We start from the raw sequence: 12,771 nt of genomic DNA, 5'->3' as shown, positions 1-12,771 counted from the left end.
GTCGGACCCAGACCTGACGCCTTCGCCTTCATTCCACCTTTTCAAAACAAAAACAGTCATAATTAATGGGGGGGGGGGACGGGGACACCCCCGACTGTCTCTTTCCCTCGGACTGAGGAGAACCAGAGAGCCCCTACCAAATCCCCGGTACCGAGGGCCACGGCGCGCGACTTTAGGTCCAAACCTCGCTCTCCCGCCCGCCGCCAAAAAATAAAAATAAACGCTGCGGCGCGAGCGCGCTTATTTCTGCTCCGCTCTCCGCCGGGCGGGGGGGGACGGGACGGGACGGGACAGGTTGTCCCACCGCCCGCCGAGCATTATTTGTTGTTGTTATTATTATTATTGGAGTCGCCGCTCTTGTCTTGTATGCGCTACCATTCGTCGCTGCGCGGAGTAACGGACTCCTCTGACTGGAAAAGGGGGGGGGGGGGGGGCAAAGCTTCCCGCGCTTGTTCCCTTCTCCAAGGCATCCCCCCTTTACCGTTACAGCACCCATTAAAGAGTTAAAAGCTTACCTGCCCCTGCAACAGCCACCACTACCTCCGCCCGCCAGCCCGGCTCTTACCCGACTGAACACGGCCGAGGCAGAGGGGGGGCGGCCGCCGGCGCCGCCCCGCCCACCCCGCTCCGGGCACGGACCCCTCGAACGCCGCGTGATTGGGCGGGCGCCGCCTCAGTCCTGGCAGAGGCCGGCCGGGAAGGCGCGCCCTCTCCCCCGATTGGCCGCCGCGTTTGTCTCCGCCCCCTTTACCCCGCCTCTCCCTCTTTTCGTGCGGGAGGCGGGCGCTGCCGAGCGGCTCCTGGTGCAGGTAGTGCGGGGGCCGTCTCTCGTGTTGTGTAAGACGCCCGACCGCCGGCCCGGCAGCCTCTTTGCGCCAGGCGCGCTATTACCGACCGTGCATTTGCTGATCTAGCTGCAGCTCTCCCCCTTCGCAATACTTTGCGGTCGCGTCCATCACCAGGAAGTGTGAGGAACTTTTCGAAGCTCGCCCTCACGGAGTTCCCCCCCCCCCCCCATAGCCACGGGACCGCGTAAAGGAAAGAATTGCCTGTTGATTACAGAGTGCTGCTCCAGCCTATGATTCAGAAGTCCTCGGATATGAAATCCAGGCTTCACACTGACTCTCTGGGCCAGGGCAAAGCAAACCCTTTGCGCCATGCAAGTGATTGGGGCCCATGAAGTGCATTCACCAGGCAGCCACACTGCCAACCAGTGGCTCAAAGCCCTCCTTTTGTTTCTCTTCAAGTTTCTGAAAGGAGTTAAAACACCCACACACACACCCTGTACCCAAAGAGACATACCTCACTCCCAGACACAGACACCCCACAGAGTGATTACAGCTACACAATGCACAGGCAGGCACAGTTATCTCAGACACAGAGACAGACACCCCACCTGCAGACAACCCACAGAGAGAGAGAGATAAATAAAGCATCCAGATAGGCACAGGGACACAGACATACCACACCTAGTACATAAACACAGACACACTACCCCCAGACAGAAGAGAGCCATGGATAGAAACAGAGACACAACACATCCAGACAAACACAGAAAGACACATCACACCGAGACACAGGCAGACAAGGAAACAAGACGGCAGAAAAAGACTGTCTCTGTCCAATTAATTTAGCATTATAATTCTCATCGCTTCCTTAGAGATCCCCTGTTTTTATCCCATGCTTTCTTGAATTCAGATACCGTTTTTGCCTCCAGCACTCAGTGCCGGTGGAAGGGTGTCCAGCCGCCCTAGGCGGTGATGTCATCACGGGATCTCTGTCTCATCACAAACGACCCCAGCTCCTCAAGGAAATACATAGAAACATAGAAATGAAACACAGAAACATAGAAATGATGGCAGAAGAAGACCAAACGGCCCATCCAGTCTGCCTAGCAAGCTTTCACACTATTTTTTTCTCATACTTATCTGATACTCTTGGCCTTTATTAGTAACTTTTTGGTTCTATTTACCTTCCACCCTGCCATTGATGAAGAGAGCAGTGCTGGAGCTGCATCTAAGTGAAGTATCTAGTTTAATTGGTTAGGGGTAATAACTGCTGCAATAAGCAAGCTACTCCCCTGCTTATTTGTTTACCCAGCCAGTGCAATTCAGTCCTGTTGGTTGTTGTCTGAATATAGATCCTCTTTTCTTCATTCCTCCCCTGCCATTGAAGCAGTGAGCTGCACTGGATATGTATTCCAAGTGAAGTATCAGGCTTAATTGATTCAGGGTAGTAACCGCCGTAACAAGCAAGCTACACCCACGTTTGTTTACCCAGACTATGTAATTCAGTCCTTGTTGGTTGTTGTCTGAATATAAATCCTCTTTTCTTCATTCCCCCTGCTGTTGAAGCAGAGAGCTATGCTGGATATGCATTGAAAGTGAAGTATCAGGCTTATTTGGTTTGGGGTAGTAACCGCCGCAACAAGCAAGCTACTCCCCCGCTTTTTTGTGAATGCAAATCCTTTTTTCTACATTTCCTCTTGTCGTTGAAGCATAGAGCAATGTTGGTCGCATTAACCGTGTGTATGTTTATTGAATAAGGGTATTAATCTCCAGGTAGTAGCTGTCATTCCCGCGAGCCACCCACTCTTCATTCACGTCCTCTAGACCAAAAATGGGAAACGCCCTCCAGCTCCGTGCCTCACCCACGTCACTTCTCGTCTCATCTCCGTCCTGTCAATACTGCCGCCCTTATGGGCTGCTCTGCCTGCCCCGCCCACTTCCGGTGCCCTAGGCCACCGCCTACCCCGCCTAATGCTTCCACCGGCCCTTCCACCTCTTCCACAGGGAGGCCGTTCCCACATCCACCACCCTCTCTGTAGAGAAATGTTTCCTAAGATTACTCCTGACTCTGCCCCCTCTCACCATCATTGCTCTACACATCACACACACACACACAGACCAAAGCACAGTAAGCAAACAGACACACACTCCACAGCACACCAGTAAGGGCTGGAAATTTTTCAGAACCTTAAGATGCCAGCCAAAATGTTTAGGAATTGAGAAAACCTCCATCGTATCCTGCACAATCTTTTTCTCTTTTTCTTTTCTCATCAATTGCTCTTTTTTTCTATTTTTGTATGTTTCTTAGTTTGCTCGTGTTTTTTATTTTCTCATGTTTGCTTATTTAATTTTTTTTACATCATTGGCCTTTGTTCTCTCTTCCCCCCTCCCTCCATCTCTCCCTTCTACTTCCTCATTCTCTCTGACCTCTTTGCCCATTCCCCTCTCCTTCCTCACCACTTCTTTTCCTTCCGTGGGCAACAGCTGCGATCTCTCTCCCTAGATAGGGACCTGGCAGCAGCAGGAAATGCTCCTGGGCTCAGGCCGGAGGCTCTTCCTGGTTTGTGGAACACCGCAGGGGCTGTCCTCGTGTCCAGTTCAGCCACGGAGTAAGCAGCTCTCTTCCACCTGGCTCTACCACAGCAGAAGCAACTCCTCTCCCTAGCCCACCAAAAGAGATGCATGGCTAAGCCGTGGCACGCTTACAATGATGTCACTATGTTCTGGCCCCTCCCTCCTGACTAATGATGTCACTATGTTCTGGCTCCTCCCTCCCGACTAATGATGTCACTATGTTCTGGCACCTCCCTCCCGACTAATGATGTCACTATGTTCTGGCACCTCCCTCCCGACCGCGCTTGCATGGCCCCCAGACTCAACAGCATAGCCATTTTTTTTCTTTCCTGATTGAGCAGCCAGTTGGGACCCCCTTCAGGATTGTTCAAGCTCTCCCCATCCCCTTCCCATCCCCCAGTTTGCTCACCCCTGTTCAATGTCCCTTGCTCTGGTTTTCCTAGTCATCTAATATATTTACTTATTTAAAAAATGTGCATGCCGCATGTATAAATTACATCAAGCACGGAATCTCAGAATCATTAGATTAACAAAATCTGGTTTATAAGGCTGCCTTATTGAAGCATGAAGAATAACCATAGGTGGGGCATGGCTTGTGTTCATGCTTTAGTGCTGAATATTCTCTGTTGAGCTGCTCACTGTGAGCTCTAGTGAATGTGGGGCAAGAGGAAGATGGTAAAATTAATATTGCCCGTGTCACAGATTGCAGGAAATTGCAGTGGTCCTGCAGGATAGGGGCGCAAAGAAGGGAAAACGATATGGAAAGTAGGAAAAAAAAGGGGATAAGAGAAAGGCAGAAATGAAATAATATGGAAACAGAATAAGCCAAATGAAAGAAGAAATCAGACGGACCCACATACAACAAGGGTGGGGGATGTTCCTTTTGGAAAGAGAAGGATTAAAATAAGTTCCTGCAGCTCCCATAGTAAAATGTTACTGCATCCTACCATGTGTTTGTTTTAATTCCCAATGCACCGTGCTGTGCACGAGAGATGGAATGCATTGCACACGGCATCATTCTGGTTTCTGGGCATAAACACGAAAGGCCACATTGACCCCCAGATTGGGCTGCTAGCACCTAGAGTGCCATATATTTTGGCCCACAGACGGGTGGTTCAGGACTTCTATACTGCCCGAGCTGGAGAATCTCTTCGAGGCAGTCTGGCTCATACACCAACACTGCAACAGTCTCCTGCCCTTCAGCCACATAGGAAAAGGATATGGAGCAATGTGGCTGGTTGTTCCACGTGAATTACCTGATGGCCACACAGCAGCCTGCCACGGTTTGTCACTTGTACCCTGGTAAAGCCCTGCTCAGTGGCACAGCTTTTAAGAGCATTGCCTGAGAGCGAAACCTCCCCTGGCACACGCTAAGGACTTTCTCCCCAGCCAGTGAAAGTCCTATTTTTGAGTAAGGTCCTATGAGTGCTAATTTTGCTGCCCTTCTCTTTGGCTAAACGCACTTGGACCTCTATTCTGTGAAATTTGGGTGATGCAAACAAAAATAAGGCTGGACAGAGCTGAATTGTCCCCTGAGGAAATTCAAACATGTTTTGGTGCGGCATGAGAAAACTATGCCGTGGGCTGAATGTTTCCAGATAGTCGACTGTTTTGCACAGCTCAGGAATTTTGCAGAATAGAGAACTTGGTGAATACACCCCAGCCATTTAAGAATTTCACCTAACAGTCACCCTGGATTGCTTATATCTTCACCCAAGTTCTCCCATGTCAAATTCCATCCTGGGTGAACAGGAAAGTCTGTGAACTTCAAAATGACAGCCTCGTGTAGAAACTCTCAGTAATTTAATTTATAGATAGATATAGAAACAGATACCCACATAGACACACACATGTCTGGTTCAGATATTAGCATACCAAGAAGTGGGACATAGATAATTTTCTCCAACCTAGCACATTTGCTTTCCAGTGATATAGTAATGCCAAAATTTCCTCATGGTGATGGCCAAAAATACAAATTGCAGAAAATCTAAAAGCGAGTGCTATTATTAGGTATGTCATCAGAGTTTTGAACAGGATGATTTGTTCTGTGTGTAATTTTCAAGTTCAAGAATAACATGGGAGAAAAATTGCAAACCACCAAGACACATCGAGGTTCGTGCTGCCCTTGATCTCTGTCATTACACCACAACCTGGGTATATTCTGAAAAACAAGCAAGAAATACATTCAGAAGTCTTCCCCAAACATAGAAATGACGGCAGAAGAAGACCAAACGGTCCATCCAGTCTGCCCAGCAAGCTTTCACTTTTTTTTCCCCCCATACTTATCTGTTACTCTTGTCCCTTGTAAGTTGCTTTTTTGTTCTATTTCCCTTCCACCCCAGCCATCGATCTATTACCCTTCCACCCCTGCCATTGATGTAGTTAGCAGTGCTGGAGCTGCATCTAAGTGAAGTATCTAGCTTATTGGTTAGGGGTAGTAACCGCCATCATAGCAAGCTACTCCCACGCATGTTTATCCAGCCTGTGCAACTCAGTCCTCGTTGGTTGTTGTCCGAATATAAATCATCTTTTCATCATTCCCCTGCCATTGAAGCAGAGATCTTTTCATCATTCCCCCTGCCGTTGAAGCAGAGAACTGTGCTGGATATCATTGAAAGTGAAGTATCAGGCTAATTTGGTTTGGGGTAGTAACTGCTGTATCAAGCAAGCTACTCCCCTGCTTTTTTTGTGGATGCAAATCCTTTTTTTTCACATTTCCTCTTGCCGTTGAAGGTTTGATTAGCTGGTTCTCGGGCCAGTCCTGGGGATTCCCCCCTAGCCAGTATGGATCTCAGGCAAGCCCTAGTAAATATGCATGAACCATATTTAAATGCATCAGCCTGATTCTCCGACTTAATGTATGCAAATATATCTGAAGCCTATTCATTAGGGATAGCCTGAAAGCCAGACTGGCTAGGGAGGATCCCTGGATGGGTGTGAGAACCATAGAGCCTATTGCAATAGTTCCCAAACCTCTCTGCAGAGACCCTCAGCCAGTCAGGTTTTCAGGACATGCATAATAAATATGCATGAGGAATATTTGCATGCGCAAAGCAGGTTCTTAGACCCAATGTATGCAAATGCAACCTATATATAACCTAACAAGGAAGGATGGAAGAGAAACAGCTTTCACAGGAGACAAATACAGAATAACTAGGAAACAAACAAGGAAAGCAAAAAAAAAGAAAAGAGCTCGCGAAACCTTCCAGTCCAATGATGAATAGAACTGAATTTAAGGATTTTCTGGTGTAATGTAACCACTACAGCTGGAGCAGACATCTGTTGGGTAATAACATTAAGTCAGTATTTATTTGGGAAAGTCTTGTATTTTAGGAACCAAGTTTAACAAAAGATAAATCTGTTACTATGTAAATTCTTCTGCTAACAGTGCAGTTAAAACTTCTTCTCCAAAGTGATGCTCTTTGCAATGGCCGCTCCATTCCCAGGCTGTCTGGGGCCCCTGGAAAGGATTTGCACCCCCCCCCCCATGGGAGGGGAGAGTGAGAAAGAAGTCAGAAAAGTAGAAGACAAGAAGATGACTTAAATCAACTAATTATCTTTCTAAAGAAAGACACAATTGCCCAAGCAAAACCACTCACCTCTCCCGCCCTAATAATCCGACGGGTTGCAGCTCCACCCTTTGTTCCAAGCGTGTCCCTGGCTAGGTGGATTATGTTTGCAGGATTGCATGGCATTCACCTACATTCAGGTGCTGGTGTCAGCTCGGCAAATGCTTGCCCCAGAGGCTAATGTACAATAAAAACATGGAGCCAGGTAGAGTTCCTCTGGCTTGACCGGGACGCATTGACCCCACACACAAGCACAGAGTGATGACTCTGCCTCACTGGGGCTCTTGGTGCAATTCAGGCAGCCCGCTGAATGTCAAAGCTGGCGCCCCAGTGCCAGGAATTAAACTTTTTTTTTTTTACACAGCATTTTCCTGCTGCTCCTTTGTGCTTCCAGCTCAGTGGGAAGCATGCGCAACCACCTGGGGTTTTCCCCTTATTGCATTTTCCACCTCAGCTTGCTGTAGTTCAGTCATTGCAATGAAAGTCCTTGGCCAGGGGCCATGCACCGGTTTCCTACTTTCCCCCTTTAATTCAACATATTCCCATACAGGATTAAGAAACCACCCACGCTGTCCTTCTTAAAGCAGCTGTACTGGCACAAAACTGTTTCATTTTTTCTGATAAATTCAGCTTAAGTGAGTCATTAATATCCCTTTTAACACAAGTTACCCCGGTGGGACCTGGGCGCAGGGTCTTTCGCACCTTGGCAGGGCCGGGCTGGGGATGCTTCAGAGGCAGTGCTGGCAGCCCTTGGTGGGGGGGGGGGGGGGGGGGAGTCCTAGGCAATGGTGACCCTAGTGACTGGAGCTAGGGCCCATGACTGCAGGGCTCCCAAGCACGGTCCCTGTAATGACTAAAGTTGAGAGGCAATATTAATAATGCAAAAAAATAATAGTGGGAAAAAAACTCCTTTGGTAGTTGCAAATGAAGGCTTATGGTGCCAAATCCCAGCCCTGGTTCCCATTGAACTGGAAGCTCAAAGGAGGAGTAGGAGGATGTGGAAACTTTTAGGTCCAAAAATCCTACTTATCGATTCCAACTGAGCATTTTCAGAGAGGCAGCTTATAAATCAGGTCAATAAAAGCAATGAGTTGCCCCATGCCCCACCTTGCACTGAATATGGTTAAGGTGGAATATCAAATGTGACTGAATGAATAAATTAATGTATATTTTATCGGCACTGGAGGAAGCTGACCTGTGACACAGGAAGTGGTATTGGGAGGGGAGGGGAGGGGGGGAAGCTGATGCAGCTGTGATTGACAGATGTCCAAACTTCATGGGGCTCACTGGATGCCCCATAACAACTTGCCTTAAAGTAGCTATCTACAGCTTATTTCTCCATTATTATTGGGCAGTTTCCATCTGCACAACAATAATTAAAAAAAAAAAAAAAAGCCACTCATTTTTGGAAAGAGATATGTGGAGGCCCTTAAGCATCGTCTTAAACCAGAAAGAGCCACACACAAGAGTTATTATCGTTTAGACTTTAAATTCCAAAGGCAGTCTCAATCTGCTTCCAAAACTCTGCGTGGACAGCAAGTCACGCAGAGGGCCCAGAGGTCGACATTTGACTCCTGCTAGGGATTTTCAGCATCACTCACTCTAATGCAGCTACCCCAAGGGGCCATCTGTGCCTCTTCCTCCCGGCTTCCAAAGCCAATAGTGTCACCCACTCCTTGGAGGAGCAAGAGGGAGAATTGGTGGGGGGGGGGAGGGGGCGCAGGGGGAGTTGGGAGATGTCGTTCAGACACAGACAACTGGGTGTGGAATCTCCCACTTCTCAGCTTTGAGGCCTTGTCTTATGACCCTCCAGGAGGGGAATCTGAGGAGGGGTTGCAGCTGTAGATATGTCAAAAAAAGAGAAGGGATGCGGTCTACAGAGCAACATGATGCCAGTAGTTGTTCCTCTTTTTCTGTACCACCTCTTAAAAACAGGCAAAATCATTGTTACTGAGGGATGAAAACTGGTGAAAGATGTGATTATATGCCTTCTGATTTACATTTACAGTCATCACAATGTCTTAATCGCTTAAGAGTGCACTAGGTCTAAGCGTTATACAAAATGAACACACAGAAAGGATACAGAAAATATAACAATATAATATCCAATATCTGCATTCAGGTTCAAAAGAATGCTACCAATGCTGCGTGTGCATTCCTCTGCGTCCCTTTGTAGTCACCAGCTTTCTCTGATAGCCTATGAAACAATAATATATTAAAAATTACAAGAAAAGAAAGGGCAGCAACCATGCTGTAGGTGAGATTTTTTTTTTTTTTTTTTTTAATTGGTGATTGCGTTTCCGGAGCTGTGCTCCCTTCATCAGGTCAATGCAGCTCTCCAAAGTTAGTTACAAATTAAATGCTATTAAATTAGCCCAGCTAAAAGGCATCGCCTACAACTTGTTTGGTGACCTTTATTTCAGCGTATCTAAGTGGCCTGATGTGGCATCCGTGCTGCTGTGTTCAAGGCTTTCTTTTGTCCTGTGTTCCTGTAGCAGAAGGGTGACCCTGCTGCTGCGCTGGGCCGCAGGAGATGCTGGCAGTTAAAGATCCATTGGCCCATGCAGGCTGCCGGTCTGCAGGCTGACTCATTCCTCCAAACTGCACCCTAGTCGGAGAATTAATTCCCTGTGTAAATTTACATTTGTCAGGACACGATGTAATACACTCATTTGCCTCCAAAATGCTTTTAGTGGTTACTGAGCCCTACTCACCCACGCCTGGTGGAAGATTTTTTTTTTTTTTTTTTTAAGCGTTTGCTGGTTCATCGGTGTGCAAGAATGCAACCCATGATGGGGATTTTCTCTCCAGTCATTGACTTGCCTGATCCCACGTCTCATTCAGTATTCTCATACAGTTCCTCCTCATGCCATGTGCACGAAGCAGGTGCTTGTCTTCCTGGGCCTTGCTAGGCTCTGTAAGTGCCTGGGCCCATGCACGTTTTGTACTTCTCTGTGTCCATGCTTTGCTAGCACAGTATACTGACAGCTCCTGCTCTGTGAACTTCCACCCATCCCCTTCTGTCTCTGGGGATCTCCTTCTCTCTCCTAGCTCTCCCCTTCTTCTTCTCCTCGCACTGTGTTTTTCTCTCTTTCTTGCTCCGTTTCTGTATTTCTCTGTCTTTTTCTCTCTGGCTCTATGTCTGCAATCCTGCTTTTCTCTCTCCTGTCTCTGTCGTTCTCCGTGTGCCTCTGTTTCTATCTCTGCGCCTTCTGTCTCTGTAGCTCTGTTTTGCTCCATGTCTCTGTCTGTATGTCTCTCGGCTCTCTTTTCCCCTCACCCCGCCACCTCCTCTCTCTCTCTCCCCGTCTCCCTCTGCATTCATCCAGATATTGTGAAACACCTCCTCTGTATTTACTGCTCTCTATCTCGGAGTCTGTCCCCAAATAGCCCAAAGTACTTTTACTGAGGGCTCCTGATGTTTTTGCTGTTTATGTTTGTGCTGTCCTAACCCTACATTTCCCACATTCATGCTCTTCCCGTGTACAGCAATCACTGCACAGGTTACCAATACATTTACATTTGTCCATGGGGCTGGGGGACATGTCATGCTTATAAATACATGCAGATTATATAAACAGGGAATATATTTTCCCTGTTTATTTAAATTATTTAAATAAATTATTTAAATTATTTAAATAATTTATTTATTATTTATTTATTATTTATTTAAATTTATTTAAATTATTTAAATAAATAAATAAATAAATAAATAAATAAAAATATAGGTGTTTACATCTACATTTGCTTTGGCAGATTTTCAGTGTACCACATACAATATTTGTATGGCTGAGTACCTAGGGGCAAAATACCTCTTTTCTATGGACAGGTCTGCACATATGTGACAGCCTGTATGTACGTATTCTCATTTCTATGCACCCTATCTCTGTGTATGCTCCTAGGTGTACATTCTCATATAGGCATTAAAGGAAGCCCATAGGAAATGCTAAATGCTGCTTAGGACAAATGTTCCTAATCCCATTGCTATTTTGTTATCATTATAATTATGTAATATCTTTGAGGGGGATCTGGTCGGGCTTGTGTCACTGTAATGAACAGCTTCACCTCTGTGCCATTTCTCTATTCTGTTTGTCTACGACAATTCAAGTGGTAGGATAGGATATAGGCACACTGAGGATCCAGCTCAGGTCAGCACCCCACCCTGTTCCCAGAGAGAAGCACAAATGACTGTGCCAGCAGGGAGGTATAAATAGGAAGCAGTGAGCCCTGAATCTGGGCCACTTGTAACACAATGTACTCACTCTCTGTGCCCTGCTGGATAAGGGACAGAGCTGAGATCCTGTTACTCTGGTAACTGCCTCCTGGCAGGATACTCTCCCCGGGCTGAGATCCTGTTACTCTGGTAACTGCCCCCCCCTGGCAGGATACTCTCCCCGAGCTGAGATCCTGTTACTCTGGTAACTGCCCCCTGGCAGGATACTCTCCCTGAGATGAGGTCCTGTTACTCTGGTAACTGCCCCCTGGCAGGATAATCTCCCCGGGCTGAGATCCTGTTACTCTGGTAACTGCGCCCCCCCCCCCCCCCCCCGGCAGGATACTCTCCCCGGGCTGAGAGCCTGTTACTCTGGTAACTGCCCCCCCCCCCCCCCCTGGCAGGATACTCTCCCGGGGCTGAGATCCTGTTACTCTGGTAACTGCCCCCCCTGGCAGGATACTCTCCCTGAGCTGAGATCCTGTTACTCTGGTAACTGCCCCCCCCCCTGGCAGGATACTCTCTCCAGGCTAAGATCCTATTACTCTATCTGCCTCCCTGATGCAGTGCTGGTGCAAGGATCTGCAGTCACCCTAAGCGGTGATGATACCTCTAATTCTCCAAACCTCACAAAACACTGAACCACCATACCTCCACCTCCCCTGTCCCATCTCCAGCTTCTCCGCTCTTTTAAAAAATGGCTCCCTTGCATCCAACACCGTAGCCAGACCCAATTCCTGTGGCCTAGATGGCTGCCTAGTCTACCTAATGCTTCTGCCAGCCCTGCCTGGCCTGAGATCTTTTCACTGCATTGTCTGACCCATCTGAGATATTTGACTTTTCACAGGCAGTGATTTTATTTGTGGAATCATTCAGTTTTCCTTTTTTTCCTGGTCACCAGATAGGTTTCTTGTCCACTATTTGTGCGTCTTGTGCTTAGGTGCTAAGGCCAGTCTGGCCTTTTTGCAATATAGGACTGCTCTGCTGGCACAGCAGGATTGTACAGTCTGTGTGATTGTGTTGGACAGATGCACAGTCACACTACCTCCCTGAAAAAGATTCAATTATGGTGAAAAACAATACAAAAAACAGATGTTCCCTGCTTACAAGACTATTACCCTCTAAAAAACCTGAACGTATCCTGTAACAGAGCTGTTGTACAATATTCTTTAAAACTGTTTATGGTCTCTGCGTGCTCATTTCCTGACTATGAAGCACAGACCTTGTTTGACTGTTCATTCTAGCATTGTACTGGTACCGGATGTTCTACTATGCAGATGGATGAGGGTCACACATTCAGTTTATTTTAAGCTAAGCAGCCCGTTGGTTGTGAAAAAAGGGATTGACTCAGAGCTGAATCCTTTCTGTATTCTATGTGTTGGTTTCTCTCCATAATGTGTTTCTTAAAATCCAAGCAGCAATTGTTATACTGAGAGTTTTTACAATGGGGTGATGAGCACAGACAGTCCCAGTCTGAAAGAGAGCTTTCTAGAGAGGGTCCGGAAACATCTTTCTGCCCCTTCTGTGAGAGGCAATAATCTTGGGAGAGTATGGCTATATATGAATGTTTGTGTGTGTGTGTGTACAGTATGCTATGTACAAAGACAAAGACAATATCTTTCTACAA

At 47.1% G+C, this 12,771-nt stretch overlaps 2 protein-coding genes across 5 annotated transcripts in view; one reads left to right on the top strand and one right to left on the bottom strand.

Moving 5' to 3' along the window:
* FKBP5 (FKBP prolyl isomerase 5) overlaps positions 1 to 639 on the bottom strand; it is an 86,513-nt gene extending 85,874 nt beyond the window's left edge. For 2 of the 4 annotated variants that reach the window (XM_029573428.1, XM_029573431.1), the window contains exon 1: positions 516 to 607. The gene's annotated coding sequence lies outside the window, so the exon portion shown is untranslated. Of the gene's footprint in view, positions 1 to 515 lie in introns of all 4 variants that reach the window. The other 2 variants (XM_029573429.1, XM_029573430.1) reach the window with 2 other exon arrangements.
* Positions 1 to 12,771, top strand: part of ARMC12 (armadillo repeat containing 12) — a 53,311-nt gene that overhangs the window by 1,182 nt on the left and 39,358 nt on the right. The window lies entirely within an intron of this gene.

This window comes from Rhinatrema bivittatum, chromosome 12, assembly GCF_901001135.1.
Source record: "Rhinatrema bivittatum chromosome 12, aRhiBiv1.1, whole genome shotgun sequence".
NCBI classification, from domain to species: domain Eukaryota; kingdom Metazoa; phylum Chordata; class Amphibia; order Gymnophiona; family Rhinatrematidae; genus Rhinatrema; species Rhinatrema bivittatum.
This window is presented reverse-complemented; position numbering and strand designations above follow the sequence as displayed.